General features: G+C 47.6%; 1 protein-coding gene across 4 annotated transcripts in view; it reads left to right on the forward strand.

Annotated features, from left to right (window-relative positions):
* Kcnh1 (potassium voltage-gated channel subfamily H member 1) overlaps positions 1-22,852 on the forward strand; it is a 308,814-nt gene that overhangs the window by 243,092 nt on the left and 42,870 nt on the right. The gene's annotated exons all lie outside the window — the stretch shown is intronic.

Below are 22,852 nucleotides of genomic sequence, written 5' to 3' on the forward strand. Positions count from 1 at the left end.
CCATGAAAGCCAGTTGATTATAATCGACTCTCGGAGTTGCTGGTGATATGGGTTGAAAAATATGCAGTTTGAGTTATTTGGAGAAGTAATCATTTTGGAATAATTGTGGCTCAAGTAAATCTGTCTGAAAAAAAAAATAACAAAAAGCAACGATGTCTCAGTGGTCAGGCTGGTTTTATGCAGATCGAGTGATTGACAGCTCTAGAAAAGAGCAAGAACCAAAGTTGTGGACAGTCTCAGACCATCCTTTCAAGTGTCAGATCTCCAGAGAAGAGAAGGTAGAGCTTGCCTGTGGACCTGAGGGTGTTTAGGGTCCTGTAATTTTCGACTCCAGAACATCATGGGAGGAATTCAATCATCTGATGAAGAGTCAAGCTGATTGACCTCAGAACTTTCGTCCCATCCCAAGTGCCTCTAAGTCTGGTATAGAAGCCAAAGTAATTTTAGTGACAGCCTTTATGTAAAGAGCCATTCTTTTCTTGGAAAAGGAGACTTGTCATTTTGGGGCACCCATTGTCGTCTCCCATTGTGTCCTTCTGTGAATTAATTCATGGTTGCACAGGGCACCAACGATGAGAACATTACATGCATGAATTATTCTCCTAGCTACATTTTTTTCTGACAAAGTGAAGTTATTCTTGTGGCTGTTTCCAGCTTGGCAAAAATCAAGTGAATTATTTGCTAAGAGTCCTGAGGACACTGTGCCATCAGTATCCGTCTGGGGACTTGTCTCATCTCATAGCCCTCTTCCAGTGCACAGCAAAAACTCTGAGTCAGAATGCGCCTCAGTATCCAGCCTATCTCTCTTCCTTGTTCTCACCATCTGCATGCCACAGATAGGATGTGCCACAGAAATGCCACAGAGCTGGTTGGAAATGAAAGAATCAGAGCCCAAATGACTCCCATACCAGAACATTCCTGAAGCCTCCTGGCTTCCCATGGCCTCCATATTCTAAACCTTACCTTTCTACCCCTGAGCTCAGCTGAATTCTGCTGCCTTCAGAGCTACTTTAGCATCTGGGCCAGGAAGGTTCTTGTCAGGTAATGCTGTCCTCCAAAGTCATGTAAGGTCAGTGTAGAGCCAGACCGGAGACCATCAGCATTGACCTTACATTTTTCTTGCTTGTGAGTTTTGAGACAAATGAGACTGATTTGTATCCTGCCTCTGCTTCTTAATTCTCTAATTCTGGATGAGGAAGAAGGACTCTTCATCTTGAAGATGGAGAAGATTAAGCGATAGCCTAGGACACAGGACACTTAAGATTAAGTTGATTTTTACTGTTTCCTTCTGTGTAACATTCTACCCATCATCATCATGTGCCTTTTCACAGAGGGGCCTTCTGCCTCTGCTCAGAGTTCCTGCTCTGCAGAGCTCAACACAGCAGTAGAGTCATGTTGAGAACACAGGTTCATCACCAGAGAGTGAAGAGAATCTAGCATACCTGTTTTTTTCTGAGCAGAGCAGCCTATGCAATGTCATGACAGGGAAAGAGTGGAACCATCAGCCCAGAGCCTGGCTAGGGTGCTGGCTCTACAAGCATCTTTCTGCAGGCCCTGAGGCGCCTTCTGCAGGCAGAGTTGTCATGCTGCTGAGAGTAATATCTTGCCAACTCCAGGAGGACGAGAGCAGCAGCAGCATTGGCTCGGGGATGATTTATACCAGCTCTGAAGTCCTCGGAGTCCATGATAGTGTTACCTAGCCATTTTGTCTTCTCAAGGGAGTAAACCCAGAGGCTGTGTGGAAGAGAAACCCCTTTCCAAGGTTACCCAGACACTGACAGACTCTGAACCTGTCTGTGCACCTGTGGCTAATGGTGTAGTACCCATGGCTATCCTGCCCTGGGTAGTGGTACTCAGCCTTTAACGCTGTGACATCCTTTGGCTTTCTTCAGGTTTATTGACTTAGGGGATAGGCTGGCTGTCTTCTTAGCATCGTTGGTGACCTTTGCTCCCACCAGTGAACTCAGAAGCAGGGGAACCTGTCAGACCCCAGACTAGTGGTGAGGCACAAGGAATGCACAAGAAGATCACTATTTAGCCAGTATACTGGGGACCTGACCCATTACTAGAAAGTCACTGCTTTGGGGCTAAGGTCCCAAGTGAATTCAGGGTTGCTGCTGACTGGATGTTGACTAAGCCTGTGCTTCTTAATTTGTAAAAAGAAGCTAATATTTTTGGAATAGTGGCTCACATCTGTAATTCTAGCACTTGGAAAGGGGGGTGAGGCAGGAGGATTGCTGCTAGTTCAAGTCTAGCCTGGGGTACATGTCAAGTCCCAGACCAGCTTAGGCTATAGTCTAAGACTTTATCTCAAACAACCCAACAATAACAAAAAGGAGATAGCACAGGATCTCTCATTAGTGTTATTGTCAGTATTGTGCATATTAAAGTATAACATGGCATAGCAAAGCTGGGCATGGGGGTCACATGCCTCAAATTCCAGCACTTGGTAGAGGCATGAAGAATGCAAATTCAAGGGCAAACTGGGCTATAGACTCAATTTGAAGCAATCCTGGGCGATTTAGTGAGACCATATCTCAAAACCCAATAAGATAACTGTAACCTGGCCCTGCAGGCAGCACCCTGTGCACATTAATCTCCTTTGGTCTCACCCCTGTCTCCACTTCCAGGCTTGAAGAGTTGAAGTCACTCTTGGTTCCCTTGTGTTAGGAGCAGGTCTGCTTCTTTGGTTAATGACTTGTGTGGGCTCCATATCCCCGTGGATGGGGAAGAGGTGTCACCCCTTGGTGCTCAGGGATTGATCATTAAGACAGCAGATCAAATGTACCACAACTCAAGGATGCCAGCATACAAGCAATTAGGTAATTACCAGCAGCCAGTGCCAAGGATAATTGGCACACAGGTAATTGGATGGGCGCTTTTCATCCTCCAAGTGTAGGGCTTTCTTTTCAAAGCCAATATTATTGTGTGTGTGAGTATTTTTTTCTGCAGTGTTTGCTTATGATAATTTATTCCAGGAGGAACTTTTTAAAAATCGTAATTAAGGCTCAACCTGGTGTGTTTGGGAGGGAGCTGATACCCATCACCACGGCTTTCTAAAGCAGAGGTTGCCATGGTGAACTGTCTTGAATTCCATGCATACACTTCTAGCCCACTTTAACCAAAAGACATTTTCCTCTGCAGAACTCGGAACCTCAGAGGTCTGTAGAGAGCTCTACTCGTAGGTGGTATTGAGAAGCCCTTTCTGTACTTCTTGTTCTTGTGGAACGCTGGTAAGCTAAGAAGTAAGACTATAAAGCCAGGTGCTTAGCAATAGCACACATTTTCCCGCTGAACACTGGTGTGTGTCCTAGCCTACGTTTTTAAATGATCTCTGCCTAGCCAATACTTTCCTTGTCATCCCACCATAGTGAAGGCTTCTGTAAAATTAAAATCATCTATTAGACTGTCAAGCCAGAGGGATAATGAAATCATGGTGCTGGAATCAGAGGTGGTAGAGGGTGCCGAGGATGGGATCGACACTGTTGTAATCTTTTTGAGACAGCAAAATATAAATCAAAATCAGCCTCCTTTCCCCTCAGCAGGAGCAAGAGGGACTGATGAGGACCTGTGCAGTCTTTCCTGGGTCCTGCTCTTGCCAGGAACCCAGCAAACGTAGAATCCACAATGGTCCCTGGGAAGCCTAAGGGGTCACTCTTCATTATGCCAATGTCAGCTCACAGCCAGGCTAGATCTTCTGCTTCTGGGAAAACAGAAGTTCTGGGATGAATATGAATCTGGGAAATGTTACCTCATGGCTAAGCTCTGCCACTTGCTAGCCGTGGGTAGGGACTGGTGAGCATTGAACAAGATTGACTCTTTCTGGTCTGTGGGTTCATACTGCCGCCCCCAAATGGTACTATTGGATAGGATGACAGAGAGCTGAGTACATTTCCTCACACGTGGTAGGTACAGGGCACTTTGAGATCAAGCTATCAACATGTGTGCTACTTGTACCATAGCCACTGATGAAGATAAAGAGCCAGTCTAGGATGTATTGCCTAGCCAAGTGCATTGCTGTTTAGGAATTCGAGTGTCCTGTCAGCTGCTAAAGTGCAAATGGAATAAGGGAAAGAGAACTGAATTCTAATACCCAGGAGTCTCTTGGTTAGATCATCCTAAAGCTAGATCTTGGGACCCACAACTAGCACCTTCTGAGAGGTTCCTGGAAGGATGCTGCTGCCAACTGCATCATGGGTCGAATTTCTCCCAACCCAGACTATATGGGGAGGGGTATCAAGGGCTATGGCCATTGGAGCTTAACTCCAGTCAGTTTACCTGACATGATGTGACATGTTGTGTTGACCACAGACTGACCTGGGACAGAGGAGCCCAAGGCCCACATACTCTGTGGGAAGCAGCTAGTCTTAATCATGTTTTCTTGAGTGTGCTAATGACTCCCAGGTCAGGAACTTAGTAACCAAGTGGGCAATGCGCATTCATTAACACAGAAGCACTGCAGAGATTGATGGTGGCTGCCCTCAGAGGTGACTCTTCCCTACAAAGCATCAAGAAGCTGAAAGATGTTCCAGGTTGGAAACATCCCCCTCTCCTGCTGCACACACACACACACACACACACACACACACAAACATACATACACACACACACACAGAGTCCTTGGGAACTCCTTCCATACTCAGTCCACTTCCTCCTGCTATATGCCCTTGAGCTCTTTCATTTCTGAGGAGTAGGCAGCCAGTGCTCCATAGAGCTTTCAGTCCTTGGCTAGACCACAGGCATTAACTTCAGGAGGCTGAAGATGTTCCCAACCAGCCTCAAAGCCTTGCTAGAGAGTCACTTTCTCTGTGAGCCAGGCACTGCTCTGTGTTTCTGACAAATCTCCGGTGTGGTAGTGCTCCCTGTTTCTATGTAAGTGCTCCTCCACTCTTCCATTCTTCTCTATGATTTTGAGCATATCCTCTATATTTCCCAGCTATCTTAGAAGATTTTATTCAAGGATCTCCTAAGAAGTGGAGAGTCAAGACGCGGAATGAACCCAGGCTGCCCTGTGACTTCCGTAATAGCATCTGCCTTTGAAGAGATCAGATGAATAGAGTCAATGCCAGCTCGTCCCTTCCAAGGAGACTTTGATCACCTGCCTCAGGTGTCATGGGCCCATTCTCATGGGCATCTGTACACATCATAGCTTGGTCACTGTGTCACATAGCTTGCTATAAACTTTGTTGGCACTGGTTTTCTTTTTACTGGTGTCCCATGACAGCCATAGTCTTTGCTTAGACCTCTAGAGTGAAGCTTCCCATCCCTCAGAGGACCCTCGCTCCATGGCTTCTCTTTAATCTCAGTCTAGGGAAAGCCTGCTGTGTTTTAATCCAGTGAGCACCACTCACCTCTGCATAGCTCTCATTATACTTCTAATTAACTACTTACTGAGTGTCTCCCTTGCCGTCTAGATGTCTCATGGGGGCCAGGCCTTGTCTACTTGACCTACTTGTCTGCCGTGCCCATCCGACTTAGAGCATTAAGAACCCAGGGAACAATCAAAGCACCTATAAGGAAATAAACTGATCGATGCCATGCCTCCCTCCTGTTCCTGAGAGTATTTAAAGCCTTGTCTGCAAGATGGCATCTGCAGAGAGACCTTCCTGCTTTCTCCCTCTGGAGCTTGGCTTGTATATCCAATAATATTCCTCGACTCTTCACTGCTTTAGAGGCCCTAGGTAGCTAGGACCTCAGCCAGCAACAAATAATAATTGCCTTTCTGCCAAGTGTGTACTAAAGTATTTGCATTGGTTATAATCTCACTAAGGTGCTAAAGATTCAGAGGCTCCCATGGGTTAAATAAACTCAGAGACTCGTGCACTGAGAAGATAATTGGAGTTCCAATCTGAACTGATCTGGCAATGATCAAGATTGGGCTCTTCAGAGTGGTGACCACAGGTCTCTGATCTGGAGACACAGATGTGACCTGTAGGCCTTCAGTGCTGTGAGGAGGCTGCGGCATCCAAGCCTGCTATCTCCTCTGAGAGGCTCTGTGCAAGCATCAGGTCCCTGGACACCACCTCAGTGCATCTGGGCATAGTGTAGACATACTAGGGCTCGCCTGATGGTTGCTGGCACTGGACAGTCTGCTCAGGGATGGGGCCTGTGGGTCATGCTGAGTTCACATCACTGAGCAGTGGAGCACAGTGAGACTGAGTGATCCTGGTCACATTCTCTTTCTTGTGGCTCAACTCCACTGATCCAGAGGTGACAGAAACCTTCTGTGGCAGGAACAATCAGGGATATAATTTGCTTCTGGCCATCATGAGAAGCCAGAGGAGTGGCAGCTTACAGTTAGATGCCAGCTTTAGTGGAAATTCACTGCTTGGCTGGATCCTGGAGACTCAAGCAGAGACCTAGAGCCCAGCCAGGACTGGGAAGGGGCTTTTAAACAAGGAGGGTTTAGTAACCATGAGCCCTGGGAGCAATGGGGAAAACTTTAGGTGGGTACTGGTAAGAGACATCAGTTTACCCACCTGGACCCCTCTGGGTACTGCTGACGGCTACCTCATTGCTGGGTGGCAGGTTCAGTAGCAGTGGCTAATGAGCATGCATTTGTCTGGGCGTGCTGAATTAAGAATAATAAGAATCGATTTGCCGAGCAATAAGAACTCAAGAGAGTCTGCAGAGGGAAACCTCTGGCCAGCTTCACATCTCCCTCCCCTAATCCCAAATGCATTTCTAGATCTTTCTCTTTCTGCTTTTGCCCAAGGAGAAGTTGCCTGAAGATCCCATTGGGACTGCTCAGGCTTTCAAGGTAGGGCATCCTTCAGGGCTAGCTTTCTTCCCCGTATATCAAGTGGGTCAGCATGGATGGAGAAATTATATTCCCAGGGGGTTGGGTAAGTTGGCTGTGTCCTCTCCAATTCCCGTGACACATGGCAATATTATAGCAGCCCAAGAGCTCCTAAACCACTGGCTTCTCAGGCTTTTACTGATCCTGGGCCGTGCTTAGTAATGAGAGCCAGCATATTTTCCATTGACAGGTTTAATTTTTAAAAAGCCCCTTTGCTTCAGGCAGCATGCTGAGGACTGTGCCTTATTCCTTAGGGATCCATTTGCAGACAGCTCCTGTGTGCTGCTGCATTTCCAACATACTTCCTTGCAAATGCTTAAACCGTATAGGGAGATAACGTCTGGTCCGCCGAGTACAGATTTTTAAAAGAGGTCACATCGCATGTTTGTGTTATCCCGTGTGTAAAATCCTGCACGCTGCAGCCACACCTGGCGCCTCCTGTTGGTGGTGTGTCGTATTGCACTCTAACTCCAGGGGCCCTCTGGGACCACATGGGTGAAATGAAGCTTTCCACTGGGTTCTCCTCACCATCAACAGGAAGAGATAAACCCATGCAGGCTTGGGATAAACCCATGGCAGATGGTGGGGTGGGAGAAAGTGTGTCAAGAGAGAATACTGAAGGCAGGATGTTAGAACTCTTGACAAAGAGAAGGTTCTTGCCTACAGAAGTCAGCGGGCGCACAGCTCCGACAGTGTGCTGAGCGCTGCTCCTCGGCTTGATTCAGTTGGCAGTGGGACGGACCCGGAACACTTTCTTCAGAAATGGAGGACTGGAGGAAAACATGGCAGGCACACAGCTCCGGCAGTGTGCTGAGTGCTGGTCTTCAGTCTGATTCAGTTGGCAGTGGGTCTGGCCTGGAACATTTTCTTCAGAAATGGAGGACTGGAGGAAAACCCTGACTTGGGGAGCTTGGGAAATAAAAGCAAAGGCGCCCATGCCCGGGGTTTTGGGGAGTGAGTGGGTTTTGCACACACTGTTTCTGGAGGAGAAGAAACTGCCTGTTTGGCACAGCCTAACTTCTTACTCAGGGAGGCAGATGCCTTTGCAAACCCCAGACTGTGAGCTGGGCTTGGACTCGCATGCTCGCACGCCAGATCCAGGTTTTCCTGACCCTCCCCCCCTTCCTGGCCCAATGAGCACAGCAGCAGAGCTTGGTTTGGCTGTTGAATCACAAGCCGAGGCTGCTGGAGAGCAGCCAGCATCTTCATCCCAGGCTTTGTGTTAAGCACCTCCTAATTCCTCTCTGACATTTCTCTCAGGTTGGAACCTGAATAGGAATGTATTCAGCACTAAGCCTGTTGACTAGTGCTGGAGGCAGGGCCCAATTATCTGTGGTCATGGGCAGCAGAGCTCTGGGTCTATCAACAATCATTTCCACCACCCCAGTGAGCCTGTCAGCAGAGATGTTTTCTTTGACACAGATAGATACACACACACACACACACACACACACACACACACACACACACACATTCTGGGCTTCTTCCTGCCCTCTCTGCCCCTGCAAATGGCTGTTCTAGGTGCACAGGGTCACAGTATGGTAGGGCCTAAGCAGCATCCGGGCTATCATGGCGTGGGTTCTGGCCACTACTGCCTCCCTCTGTGGAGCCAGGCACTGTCTGTACCTGTGTGTGCTTACCCCTCATTTCCATGGCTTGAGGGTAACTTGCTATCTAGGCTGTTGGGGTGTGTATATATGTATCTATCTGTGTGTACATGTATGTGTGTCTGTCTCTGTGTTTGTGAATGTGTCTGTGTATGTTTGTCTCTGTCTTTCTCTGTGTGTGTTTGTGTCTGTGCATGTCTCTCTGTGTGTTTGTTGCTGTCTCTGTGTAGGTCTGCATGTTTGTGTGTCTGTCTTTTTCTCTATCTCTGTGTGTCTCTGTGTGTGTGTCTCTGTCATTCTGTGTGTGTCTGTGTGTTTGTGTTTGTGTCTTTTTCTCTATCTCTGTGTGTCCATATGTGTCTCTGTCTGTCTCTGTGTGTGTATGTATGTGTATACATGTTGTGTGTGTGTGTGTGTATGTATATGTGTGGTTTTCCCTATAAATGAACCATCCCAGAAGCTATTCTAGGGGATCAAGTTGGAGAACACGCCCAGCCCCTCTTGGCTTCCAATTCCCCGAGTGTCTTCTACCCCTGCTAGTGCTGAGTGTTGTGGACTCAGCTCTGCTTGACTGGGAAGGCTTTGTTCTTTCTTTTGGGAAGATATAAAAATTGCCAAAGTGCTTTGCAGTGGTTAGCAATTTGTGGACATGAACTTCATGGAGACTGAATGTTCCCACCCAAGACCACTGATTTTTGTGGGAAAAAAAAAAACAACTTTAATACTTAGAATGTACTGGGCAGGAGGGGGTGTTGAGAAGAATAGGAGATGGGTATAGGAGGCACGTGAGGGCCAGGGCCTCTTAAAGCAGGGCCCCTTCAAGGAGTTTAAAAATAAATCATGTCTACAACTCCTCAGAGTTGAACATAGGGCACCTAAGATTCCAAGGCTTTTACTGAGGCAACAATAGATCCCTCCCTCCTGATAGGATGGGGAGCTACGCATCTGAACCTCTTTGCAGCAGACCCTGCTTCCACTTTGCTGTGGCCAAGGGCAGCCTGCGGGGGAGCCTGGCTCTGGGCTGCCAGTGCCAGCTGAACCTTGAATCTCAAATTACTCCCTTAGTTTCCAGCTGCTGTGAATGGCTCTTCTAGTATTTGTGAGCACCCTGCATTTCCTAGGAGTCTCAGGCTTCTCGTGAATCACATAAGAAGCAACTAAAAAGTGGCACTGTGATACCATGGCCCTCCATTCAGTCATGCAGGGACCTCCTAATGGGTTAGTGCCTTGTAGTTGCCACGGCACATTGTCTCAAACTTGGTGGCTTTAAACAGCAAGTATTTTTATCTCACAGCTCTGGAGTCCAGAGGTTGGGAATCTGTAAGGCCGCACTCCTTCTCAGCCTATAGGAGAGACCGTACCAGCATCTGGTGTGGCTTCGGACTATCATTGGCTTGTGATAGCCTGGATGTAGTCTCTGTCAATGTTCAGATACCCCTCAGCCCCTTGTCTATGTGGGAAAATCTCCCTCTCCTTTTTCTGATAGAATATCAGACTTTGGAAGTGGGCCAACCCAAAGAGGGGTCCATCTTGAGATCCTTACAGTGGCTATGCTTGCAAGGACCTCTTTTCTGCATAAGGTCACAAGCATAGTCAGATTTAGGACTTGGAAATCTGGTTTGAGGTACACACTGTAATCCACTACCGCACCCTGTTTCTCCTCTGCATCTGTCTTTCTATTCCTCTCCTTTCTCTTCCTCCATGCCTCTCTCCCTCCCAGCCCTTTCTAAGGACCTTAAGTGGCACAGACAACGTCTCTTCTTCTTTTTTAAAAAGGCATTATAAAGGAAATTTTATTTAATTTTATGTTGTATTTTTAAAACTCACGAAAAACTACAGAGACATGTCACTGCCATTAACAGATAAGGAACATGAATCTCAGTGAGAAAAATCACTTGCTGGAAAAGGTTATATAACCTAAAGGGAATTTAACTTTTTTTCTTATTCTTTTTTTTTTCATTTCCTTTTTTATTAGATATTTTCTTTATTTACATTTCAAATGTTATCCCCTTTCCTAGTCTCCCCTCCAAAAATCCCTTATCCTCTCCCCCCTACCCCTGCTCCCCAACCCATCTACTCCCATTTCCTGGCCCAGGCATTTCCCTATATATGGAACCTTCACAGGACCAAGAGCCTCTCCTCCCACTGATGCCCAACTAGGCCATTCTCTGCTACATATGCAGCTAGATCCATGAGTCTCTCCATGTGTTTTCTTTGATTGGTGGTTTAGTCCCAGGGAGCTCTGAGAAATGGATGCTCACAGTCATCCATTAGATGGAGCACAGGGTCCCCAATGAAGGAGCTAGAGAAAGTACCCAAGGAGTTGAACAACAACATGACAATGTCTCTTCTTACAAACAATGTTCTTGTGTAAGCTGCATTTCTTTGCCTTGGTGGTTTTTGGAACGGGGTCTAAACACTGGGTTAATCACTAGTTTCTTTAACTCGGAGTAAGATATCATTTTCCACAGGCTTCCCGTGAGCATTGTCTCCCTGCTACCCTGAGGTAGGTCTCTTTCTGCTTGAGAGCAGGAATCACTGAGCACTGAGGGTGCTGGCTTGTCCTAGGCAGTTCCCACAGCTTCCTGATAGTAGGGGTGGTGAGACACAGGGGGTCATGAACTTGGCTTCATTTCAGGTGATAAAGAACAATCTATGACTTTCTAGCTCCGTGTAATTGTCTTGTTCTAAATCTTTTGATAAGTCCTGACAGCTTCTGAATAAGGTTTAGACCCAGAGAGATCTCGAAAACTTCTGTGTCCAGTTGCAGGTGAAAGTGGCTTTGTGCCCCAGCCTCACTGAGCTGTGACAGGCACACAGCCTGCCTTGAGCTTTCTGATGCATAGGTGACCTCCTCAGCCTTACCCCTTCCTCTTGGCCCAGTCTAGCCTTTAGGCGCCAGCTCTAATTCTCTCTCCTGCTTTCACCCTTCTCTAAGGTTCCAGAAAGCTCTGCCCAGGAGACTCCTGCTGGCCCTGATCATGCTCTCGCTCTTCCTCCAGGGAGGGGAGGAGAGGGTTTCCACTGTGGAGTTAAGCAGACCCACTTGCACTGAGCATTTGTTGTCCTGGATTGTGGGCTGGACTTGGGTTCTACCCATGTCTGCCTCTAGAACATGTTCTGAGCTGAACCTGGTTAATTATGAAATGAGAAAGCTATGAGTTCTTATATCTTCACCAGCCTTGCATGCTAATGATCTTCCTATCCTGTTTGCTCCAGAGAGCAGAAAATCCAGACACCACAGCAAAGGGGCCCTGGAGCAGGCCTCTGAGACTCATCCTGAGTTGGCACCCTCTCCACACCTGTCCCTGCTTGACTTGCAGGCTCTGTCTCTATCCCCTATAATCCTATCCTGGCCAAGCCAAAATAAGATTCCACCTACAGCTCAACAGATTTTAAAGTACAGTTGGAAGACCGCGATTCCTTTCCTGTGACTTGGCTTATAAAATTAAATATTTTGGAGGAAGGTTAAATCCCTAAGCCTTTTCTGGGCTCTGTTTCCACCACAACCTAAGCTATGTCTAGTTTTACCCGCTATGTCCCAAACAAGTTTGCCAGGGCTTGTGTTGCTGGGTTTTAAGTGTAGCTGAGTCTCAGCTATGGACTGGCTTTTCTGACTTAGAATGGGCAATACTCAAGAGAGTCTCCCCCCACGCCCCGCCTTGAGAAACAGCTCCATGTTCTACCCAGGACCTCAGTGTCAGGGTAGGAAAAGGCTTTCCAGCCAACTGACCCTGCAAACCTTTACCTCCCCCTGCCCTGCCTTGTGTATTGCCTACCTCCCTATGGTTCCTAAGAGCCACGCCCATCATCTGTGTGCCTGCTGACGTACATTTTCCTGTCCTCTCCTCTGCCTGTGCCTTCAGTTCTGTCAGAGAGTGGACTCTGCAGAGGGCCAGTCATGCAGCAGCACCATCACACCCCGAGATGCTTGTTAGAAATGCTAACCTTTGCTGCCTCCCCTGACCAGGTGAGCTAGGATCTGCTGTTTAAAAAGGTCCCAGTTGATGTGTGTGCACATGAGAGACTGAGAGACAGAGGTTGACAGAAATAACTGGGATGGAGGCAGCTCCCCATGTCAGTGTTGATGGTTGTCAAGGCTCTGAATCAGGATATCCAGAGCTGCTCACCTTGCTGCAGCCACAGAGGTGATGGTAGGCTAATGGAAAGGACCTGCGATCTAAAGCTGGGGCATGGGTGCTAGATCTGGGCTTGCCACATACTGCTACCTCCTGACCCTGAGCCTCTGGTTCCACATATGAAAAACAGGAACATTACTGAGGAAATAAAACATATAAAAGTGTCTTGTCCAAATATCAAAGTGTGTGTGTTCATGCACACAAAGGCACACACACACATGCTTGACTGCTAAGGAGGAATTGAACTCTGTCCTGTTTGGGTTCTTATGAAAGGGCAGAGTGCCACTCAGGTGGCATTTGATGGGGACAAGAGAACACAAATTTCCAAGGGCTGAGCCTCCAGGCAAGGCCAGACCTAGCTATCACAATTGGATGGACAAAGGGAGGATTAACAGACAGAGGGAAGAGCAGAGACTGGAAGCTAGAGCCAGCCAGTGCTGGGTTGGGAGGCTGTGAACAGGAGGCATCCAGTTGGCAGGCAGAAACCTGAGGCAGCAGAAACAATTAGAACAGGTTGGGTGTGACCAGGGCAAAGAATTCAGGCCTGAAGCTCAGACAAAAGCTAAGAAGTAGCTCAAGTGAGCTAATACAGAAAGTTCTGGGGGATTGCAGGGTAAGAAAACCAGCCAGAGAGGATGGGCAGGTGGCCAAAATGCTTAGTTCACTACCAGTGAGTCCTTGTTATGAAGAGCGGGGTCTCTTTGGGAGGAAGGGATGGCAGATTGGCCTTGAGTGGCTACCTCCATGAAGCAACATGCTTGGGCAATGTGTTTACCAGGATTGTGTAACTCACACTATACCACAACAGTGTTTCTCAATTGGTTCTTTTATCACTGTCCCCAAGTAATATGTTTCTCTGCAACATGAAGCCATGTGTTAGGTACAGAACTGTAACAGCTCCGTGGAATGGAGGGTTTTTTTTTTTTTTTCCCCTTGGTCTCTTAAGCTGATCGGCTGTGAGCTGTTCAGAAGCTGATTGGCTGAGATATACAGAAGCCAATTAATTGGCTGTGAGGTGTACAGAAGCTGATTGGCTGTGGGGTATGCAGAAGCTAATTGGCTGTGAGATGTGCAGAAGCTGACTGATTGGCTGTGAGATGTGCAGAAGCTGACTGATTGGCTGTGAAATGTGCAGAAGCTGATGATTGGCTGTGAGATGTGCAGAAGCTGATTGGCTGTGAGCAGAAGCTGACTGATTGGCTGTGAGCTGTACAGTTGTTTTTTGATGACGCATGCTAGGCATAAAGATGTGTTCATGGCATAAGAGAGCTCAGAAATATCCCTTCCACTCCCAGCCATCCTCTCATGAGATTCTTCAGGCATTTGGGACATGGGAGCATGTGGTGATCAGGTTCCTCTTGGCTTCCTGTACCTCCCACATGATACTCACCTCAAGACCTGGCTTCACATGCTCAAAGCTGTGCCCCTCAATAATGAAAATGAAGCCACACAATGAGCAGAAGCCAAAGCACAGGTTGTGGGGCCTGACACAGCCCCCTACCAAGTGCACACACTGAGTGTGAAACTGACTGCTCTCTGGTCCCTGCTCAAGGAGTGTCTCAGCAATGAATAAGATGCATGGCTCTGCCCTCTACCCTGTCCCTTGCTTCTCCAGCTTTCTCTTTGATACTCAGGGAAGCCTTTCACACTTCCTTAACATCTCTGTCATCCATCTATTGCTGATCCAGGAGACCCCCAGCGCTATGCAGAGTCCATGGACACCCTTTCTTTGTACCCTTCTTCAGAAAACCCCAGTGTGTCTTCTGCCTGGGACCTGGAAGGGTCATGTGGTTCATAGTCTACAATATGAAACTCTAGCTTGCTGCCATCCCAAGAAAGGAGAAGAGTATAAGGACTGGTCTCCAAGTGCACACATACGGTTCAGAGGGCTGTATTTGAAGGCACAAGTTGATGTGGGACCATTCAGACACTTGACCCTGACCCTTGACCACACCTCCAGAACCTGAGTTTCTTCATCCTAAAGGAGAGAAGCCATATCCCTGCCTCCCTGTTGAAGCTGTGAAGAGGGTTAAGTAAGAACACAAAGGAGGAGCAAACGTTGTTAAAACTGCCTTAGCAAAAAGTACATCCCTAGCCTTGCCTCAGAGTGCAGTGAGCCAGGGCATGTGTGTGCACCCCAATAGGTGCAATTTGAATGGAACAAAAAGGCATGGAGGAGGGAGCCCCTGGAGTTGGGCACCATGATAGCCCTAAAGGCCTTGGTTTCTACACTGTGTTCATCAGCAATAGCATTGATTAGACCCTGGGGTATTATATTGTGAGGGACTAGCACACCCAGCTCCTCCCTGTGTGTCTCTGCTGGGTCTCCCTCCCCGTTCATTTGCCAACTCTCTCCCATTCACAGTCTCACTTGAGCAACCTGGCTTCCTGGAGGTGCCCCAAAGTGCCAGCCCTGTGCTGGCCACCAAGAGTCCCAGCATCCCTGCCTAACCAGGATGCATATTGCTGGGACTGCTTCCCTCTCCCTGAATGGAAGAATGAGCTGGAGGCCTGCTGCAGAGGTGGCAGAGAGGCCACCTAGTCCCTGGTAAGGATTCTCTGGCTCTGATTCTATTTGCCCCGCAGCTTATCCCAGGCTGCTCTGCCCGTCTTGAGTATTTAACCCTAACCCTAACCCTAACCCTAACCCTAACCCTAACCCTAACCCTGATTTGCTTAGTGGCTCTAAACAGTGGATGGACATGGGGGATCTCTTCCTTTCTTCCTCCCTCCTCTACTCCCCACCGCCTGGCTTGCTCACTCTCTTTGTGAAGCAGGCTATGTTTACTTTGGCACATGAGACATTTACAAAAGACCTGCTCCTTGTCTCTGTGCCTCCTATTTCCCTCCTGGTGTTTGCATCTTTACCCTTCTCCCCATTTCCACTGGGATACATTTTCTGGAACTATAAATACCATCGGTAGCAATACTTTGAAGCCTTTTGTAGTGTTCTGCACACCTCAAGCATCCACGTGCACACACATAAACATGCACATGTGCGTGCACATACTTGTGCACTCCTGTTCAAATGCATAGATGTGTGCATACATACCTATCAGAGCCTTTCACATCTTGTTTTACACCTTGCGCCTTGTGGGTTCATTGTTCTTCCATCTCACTCTGTGTCAGGCCCCCTAGTAGCCCCTTCCTGACAACTTCTCCTTGACTTCCTGCCCAGAGGCAACTGCTGGGAGGCCCAGGTCTTGTGGACACAATCAGGACATTTTTCATTTATGAGTAATTACTGGGAGTGTTCCTGAGAAGACAGCTGGCTGAAACCCAAACCAGATGTCACTCAAGTTCAGCTCCCATTTAACCAGAATCACCATACATTCAAGCCTCATGCTGAGGGGAAATGGAGAAATTCCTGGTCTGTGCACCACCTCCTGTAGCCCAGAGGGAATTATGAACTTTCCAGTTCTATGTCCTATCAGATGTGACCCCACATGGCCCCCCTGAGGACTAACAGAGAAGACCCACAGGCAGCCAATACCCAGGGTTCCCAGTAGAGCTATAGGGATCCCTTCAGGGGAAACCACTGTGGCCAAGGTCACCCTGAGCATATGGTCCCATTTGCTGAGGTTGACTCTGCCCAGACACACAGTGAGATTCTTTGCAGGTACATTCGCAGAAGAAAGAGAATTCCTTCAGAATCTACAGGTGACTAGGTCTGGCCCTTTGTCCTTTTGTTCTTGCTTGTTTTCTTGGCCTTTGCATGACCTAGTGCTTCTGGGAAGGCCTCTGTTTGTGCTGCCTTTGCTTGTTGTCCTCAGCTCTAGCAGGTGACATCCTGACTCAGCCCTGGCAGCTCCCCCAGCTGCCTCCCTTCCAGGAGTCCTGAGGGCAATATCTTTAATCAATTTGTTTCGGGAAAATTCAGCAAGATTTCCCTGCCAGGAACCCCATCCACTGAGATGCTGTTAATTTAGCAGCTCTTCTGAGCTTCCCAGTACACTTCTATGGGGTCCTTCCTCATCCACCCCACCCTGTCAATTTAAACAGTGCTGCACTTTAATGCAGGGGCTGGGGGTAGCCTGACCACCCATGGGGTGGAGGTCTGTGGACTGACAGCACTTGGTTCCAGCAGCAGGGTCAGACCCTTCACAAAGATGCACATTTTGTGGTTCAGGGCTTCTGCAAGGGCTTTCTACTCATATCTGTGTCTCTACCCCCCTTATAGCTGTGTCTTGGCAGTATTGCTCAATTGCAGTTTGGGTATCAGGAGTCCCAGGAAAGAAGGGTACTGTGGTACATACCAATCATTCCAGTGGTATGGAAGGAGCCTGGGAAGCAATGAAACCCATCGCCAAAGCTCCTGGGAAGGAAGTCAATTTGTCTTAGGATTGCCTGTCAATCATAGCTATTGAGATTCCCCTACCTCGCTCCCTTTGTCTTCCATCTGTTCACACAGAAGGACTGAGGGATGGGACTGCTGAGGAGAAACCCTTGGGTTCAGGTCCTCCTGCCTTCCTCTTGTCTCTGGGGACATTTCTATACCATGTACATGGATTCTGCTATGTTTTCCAGTGTGCTGGAGTTTATTAGAATGAATTATATCATCTCCTTGTTGGTAAGTTCCACGTTAACACAAGCTGAAGTGAGAAGGAGATTTTCAGGATGGCCTTACTTTCCTGTCTCTGGTGTCTGTGGTGACAGGTTTGGAAGCCAGTTTGTTCATCCACCACCACCTTCGCCCTCTCCAGCCATTGGAAGAATCCCAGCTACTACTTATCAGAGTCTGGGGTAGAGTCGATGAGCCCGGTCTGCACCAGTGGAAACAGGCCTTTTTTAGACTCGACTTGTATGAAGCTCCAGGTCAGCATCAGCTCTCACCTTGACACATCCTAGAGTTGTCTGAAGGAGTCTTGAGGAATTACCCAGATTAGCCCGTGACCATGTCTGTGAGAGATTGTCTTGATGATGATTGATGTAGGCGATCCTAGCCCACTATGAGTGATGACATCCCTAGGCTTGGGGTCCTAGGCTATGTAAACAGCTAGCTGAGAGCAGGCCAGAGAGTGAGCCATGACTCCTGACCCAACTTCCTCTCAGTGATAGCCTGTGACCTAGAAGTGTAAACCAAATAAAACCCTTTTCCCTCAACTTTGCTTTAGGTTAGAGTGTTTTATTCCAGCAAGGACATGAATCTAGACCAGAGGACCTAGCAGGCAGGCCTCTCTTCGGAATTATGTGGAGTTGAGAGAGTGCATTCAGTGCTGTTTTGAGACAGCTTTGCCTCCCATCTCAACCTCTTTTGGCCCAGGAATCTTTGATTTTTCCCTCATGCAGCTGTTGCAGAGATGCCCACACTTTCCTTCCCTCTAGCTCTCTGATATCTCTGAGTTCCTCCTGGCTCTCTCAAGCTTGGGTGTTTCTGCCAAAAGCTTTTGTAATAATAGAAAATATTTTGTAATAATAGAAAAATATTTTTTAACCATCAAATTTGAACTGAGATTTTTTTTTTTAAATCAGGGGGAAGGGGAGCTAGGAGGCAGCCACTGTAACCAGCAAATGAAACCCCAGCAGCTAAGTAATGGAAGGGTGTCAGTGGCTGCTGCAGGTAGCAGCTTCTGCAGCATGCAGGACTGAGGATCTAGGCATGGAAGAAGAAAACTAAACCCTCGGACAGGGCAATTAAACCAGATAGTCACACATACTGAACATAGAAGCCTTATACCACAGCAAGCTTTTCTTTGAGTCTAAATATAGGCACAGCTGTCAGAAGGCAAAAGTCCGTTTGTTTAATTAAGATAGTGCATTTGGAAAGAACTTTATTAGTGAGTGGAATGATTCTTGGGTTGTAAAGAAAGCTGGGTAGGGATCCTTGTCAGAGATGGCGTTTTCTGACATGGAGGTATTGGTAGGCGTGGGCTGCTTGGCCAGTCTGTCTTGTCTGCTTTCTGTTACCCCAGCTTTGTGAACATGTATGCAGCATCTTCAGTCCATTCCTCCAGCCCCTCAGTAGGTCATCTTTTTTTTCCAGGAAGCTCTACCCTCAGCTTTTGTCCATCTGACAGCCCCAACTCTCTGGAGTTCCTGGGGATTAAGTGTCTGCTTGTTGATTTGTTCTGTGTGTGTGTGTGTGTGTGTGTGTGTGTGTGTGTGTGTGTGTGTGTGTGTGTTTTCCTTGCATGTATCTGAAGCTGACATTTAAGACAGAGTCTAAGATGGCATAACTTGGCCTCTCCCCCTGAGGAGTCAAGGGTCTTGCTTCCTAGAGCTGGGTTCTTGTCTGTATGACAGGGTCTTCCTCCTAGGGGCATGGAGGGAGCTGTCCAGGGTGCTGACCCATTCTGCTTCCTGCTGGTCACTTCCAAACTGGCAGGGTTTTTCAGCCTGAGATTCTTGTTGGCTAGAGCCTTCTGGCCAATTTCAGAATAAAACTACAAGCATTTTTACTTAGAACTGGGCACTTGTGCCAGGCAGCTAATGAGATTTATCAGTTCTTCCTTGTCTCTGACCCCACTTGTCTCTGCTCGGTGATAACAAGCCTGGTCATGTCAGCGAAACAGCACGGGGCCAGCCCAGCAGAGGATGCCTGTGGTACGGCTGGGGCCTGCCAAGTTGGCAATATCTCTTTGGACATTGCACAGCTGTCTATGGACTTCTGGAGGCAAGAGAGAAAGTCATGGGATTTGGAGAAGATACTAGATATTACTTGGGGCAGGTGCCTTATACAGCAGCTGGATGTAGAAGTAGCATGGGAGACAATGGAGGTTGTGGGGCGGGCAGGGGCATCAACACTGCCTCTTACCCTGGGTGGAGTATCTCTGTGGTGAGGGCTGATGTGGTGCTGTCCTGTCCTAGATCAGTAGCTCTGGCAGAAGTGAGAGAATTGCCCGGTGCTGCAATAGGGGTGTGTGTCTCTGTGTGTGTGTGTGTCTGTGTGTGTGTGTGTCTGTGTCTGTGTGTCTTTCTGTGTGTCTGTGTGCGTGTCTGTGTGTATGCGAGCAGTGAGTATAAGGCTTGTGGTCTGACTACCAAAATAACGAAACTGCTAATAGGTTGATCCATACTTTGGGACAATCCAGTTTGTAGGTGAACAATGGGCAGTATGGCAAACAGGTAAGGGCTGAGAGATGAGCTTCAGAAACCAAAGGTAAATTCTAGCTGGCTTTAGGATTTTGGTAGCATCAGTATGTTGAAGGTATTTTAAGTAGCGAGACTGAGTGCAGTGATAGGATGAAAAAAATATGGATACGGATAAGGTCGAAATATAGATTCTAAAAGCAAGAATAGATGTTTATTGTCTCAGCCAATTACACAATATTAATATTAAATGCCAAAATACCAGACAGCACACAAATAGATAGTCCTTTGTTTACACAAAAGGCACCAATATACACTGAGCCTTTATCTAAAAAGCCCACTTCTAAGATTATGTACTAGGTGACTGTGGAACCAGCCTTCCTGTCCTTGCTTCTCACCAGGAATACACAGAGGAAACCCAGGAGTCAGGACATGAGGCTTAGAAAGGCAAAGAAAGGAGCCTGGGCCACTGAAGCAATGCTGCCTTCTGGTGTCCTAAATATTTGAGGAGGGGTGAGTTATACTAGGACCAAATCATATGACTATGGAGTAGAATACAGACTTGACTTATGATAAAGTGTGGGGCTGGAAGGAAGTACTCTGTGGTCACCCTGACTGTCTCCTCTGAGACATTGTGGGAGAAGGCTTCAGAAATGAAATCAGACATCATTGTCACCCCAAAGAAGAGATGGCTGCTGTTGAGGTCCGGATGCTGTTTAGGAGTAGTTGGGCCAGGCTGGGAGAGGAAGAGGATCCAAGTTAGGGATTCTGTAGGAGATTCTTTCATGTAACCAGTTCCACGCTCCCCCCGCCCCCACCCCAGTTCATCTGCTTTAGGAGTTAATTGTTTCTAATACTTTAGAATTGGGTGCTGTGTAATGAATATACACATGGGAATTTGGGCTTTGAAGTCTTTAGTTTGGATTGCAAGATCTCCCAACTTTGCCTCCTAGAACCCCAGACTGAATCTACCCAGGGGCACTGAGTGTGGCTTCTGATATGTAATAGAGAAATCAGTGAAGTTGCTGCAACCATTGACTTGTTGACCACTACAGGCAAAATTTGTGGCCAGAGTTTGCACAGGGAAATGCCTAAGACTCCCTCCTCTCCTTCCAGGCTGCCTCATTTGGATGTTTCCTTGTATCCTCCACCCAGCCTCTCTTCATGGCCCTCCCAGACCAACTTTCTCAGAAGCACCTATTCTCCTGTCCCTAAGTCAGAAGTCAGCTTCTGATGGACAGCCCATGAGCTACCCCAGGACTTCCTCTTAGCCAAGGAAGGTCAAGTCTCCAGTATGCTCGGCTGAATGCCCATATCTGCTGTGACTCAATCCTGTAAGAGCTAAGCATCCTTACCCATGCCAGGGATTCCTAGATTTTACTAATGTTCCATTCTTACCAGGCAAGACAGAAGGCAACCAGGCCATGCAAAGGTTCACGTGTTTTCCTTGTAGCCTGTCTTGTTTAATAAATTGGTCAGGTTGTTCAGATACCAAAAGTCTGAAGCAGGGGAGGAGGGGCCTCTGACAATGAGGAGCTGACATCTGGGGAGCTCATTCTGCACACATGTCAGCCTGGAGCTTTTAGTGACCTGTATTTGATCCAGAACGTGTTGGGGACTTTACTGTGTCTGAATATTTGTGTGGAAACCTAATCATCAAGGAGATGGCATTCGAAGGTGGGGGGCTTTGGGAGGTGATCAAGTTGGAGGGCTCTACCTCCATAAATGGCACAATTGTCCTTCTCAGTGAGGCCCAGAGAGCTGGCTTTCCCTCTCTGGGTGGATGATTCTCAAAAAGTGCTATTTTTGAAGCCCCCACTAAGCGCTGAATCTACTGGCACCTTGATTTTGGACTTCTCAGCCCCAAGGAGTATTAAGCAAGCAAGCAAAGAGAAAGGGAAAGGGAAAAAGGGAAAAAGGGGAAAAGGGGGAAAGGGGAAAAGGGAAAGGGGAAAGAAGGAAGGAAATAATAAAGGAAAGAAAGAAAATAAAGAAAGAAAGTGTGTTGTTTATAAATTACCCAGTCTAAAGTATTTTGTTATAGCAACACAAAAGACAAGACTGCAGAAGACTCTGCTTTAGACAGAAAATGGGAGCCAACACTTCTTCCCTAAAACAATGAACGCACAGTGGATAAGGTGGCGGGTTTGTGGTCCAGCACACAGCAGGATTTGTTACAGGAAATCTGCTGGGGCAGAGACTGGTGCCCACTCCAGAAGCTGTGAAGAGCCCCAGAGCCCGTACACCAGTTGTGTCCCTTTCTTACCTGAGTCCTGCCTCCCAGGCAACAGTGGCTCCCAGCCTTTCATGGTCTGCCCATAGACACTTGTGCTCATATTCTGAGACCTCCTAGCTGCTCTCTGGGCTGCCTGATTCTGTTGGTAGGTATAATTTGGGAAGTAGTTCCTGTGAGGGGCATCCATCTTCAGTCACCCACCTATGAGAGAGTTGGTGAGAGGGTTGGTGCTGGAGGCTCCTGTAGGCAGTGTTGGTCTTAGAGCAGAGATGGCCTAGACCCCTTCTTATCTAATGGTGAACTCATAAATGACTCAAGGGTTGCTATGCCTCCATGGGACAGTGTCCTTCCTTGGGTCACAGAAGAGGTTTTTTTTTTTTTTTTTTTTTTTTTTGTTATTGTTTTTGTTTTTTCTCCAGCCTCACACTAGTGGGCATTGAGCTGGAAACTGGAAGTGGTTTGTCCTAGCTTCAGCGTGCAACGGTGGTGAGCGCTCTGCCAGGCCAGGAGAAGGTTGTGAAGGGTACACTAACATCTTTTCTGCTTTGCTCAAGTAGTGGTTTCTGTTCACAGTTATATCTAAGCTCTGTACTTTGCCCCAGAGTGCTTTTGGAGCCTCCGTAAGACAACTGTGTTTGAACAGATACACTATGCATGTGTGTTTAAAAAGGCAATTGAATTTACATTTATACAACTTATGTTTTCCAAAGAGCTTGTGGCATTTCTGGAAATATCTCCCTTTGTGAATTTTCTCATACTAATTTCTTGGCTTTCTAGAACACATCATTCTTCCTGAAGCTCACCAAAGCCTCTGTAGTGAGGGAAGATGCTGTGATGGAGTGAGAGGAACGGTGGGCAGGCCACTGTGAGGGACTGGGGGAGGTGGCTTAATGTGGCTGTGTGCCTTGTGGCCTGGGGACAGATCCTAGCTCAACACTTCCTATATGGACCTGAAGTGGAAGAGAGGCCTGTGTCAACTGGTAGACCCAAGACTTTTACACCAAGAATAGTAGTATTTTATACTCTGTGAAGAGCTGTGTGC

Source organism: Mus caroli, unplaced genomic scaffold, assembly GCF_978045245.1.
Source record: "Mus caroli unplaced genomic scaffold, Mus_caroli_1 scaffold_1, whole genome shotgun sequence".
Lineage (NCBI taxonomy): Eukaryota > Metazoa > Chordata > Mammalia > Rodentia > Muridae > Mus > Mus caroli.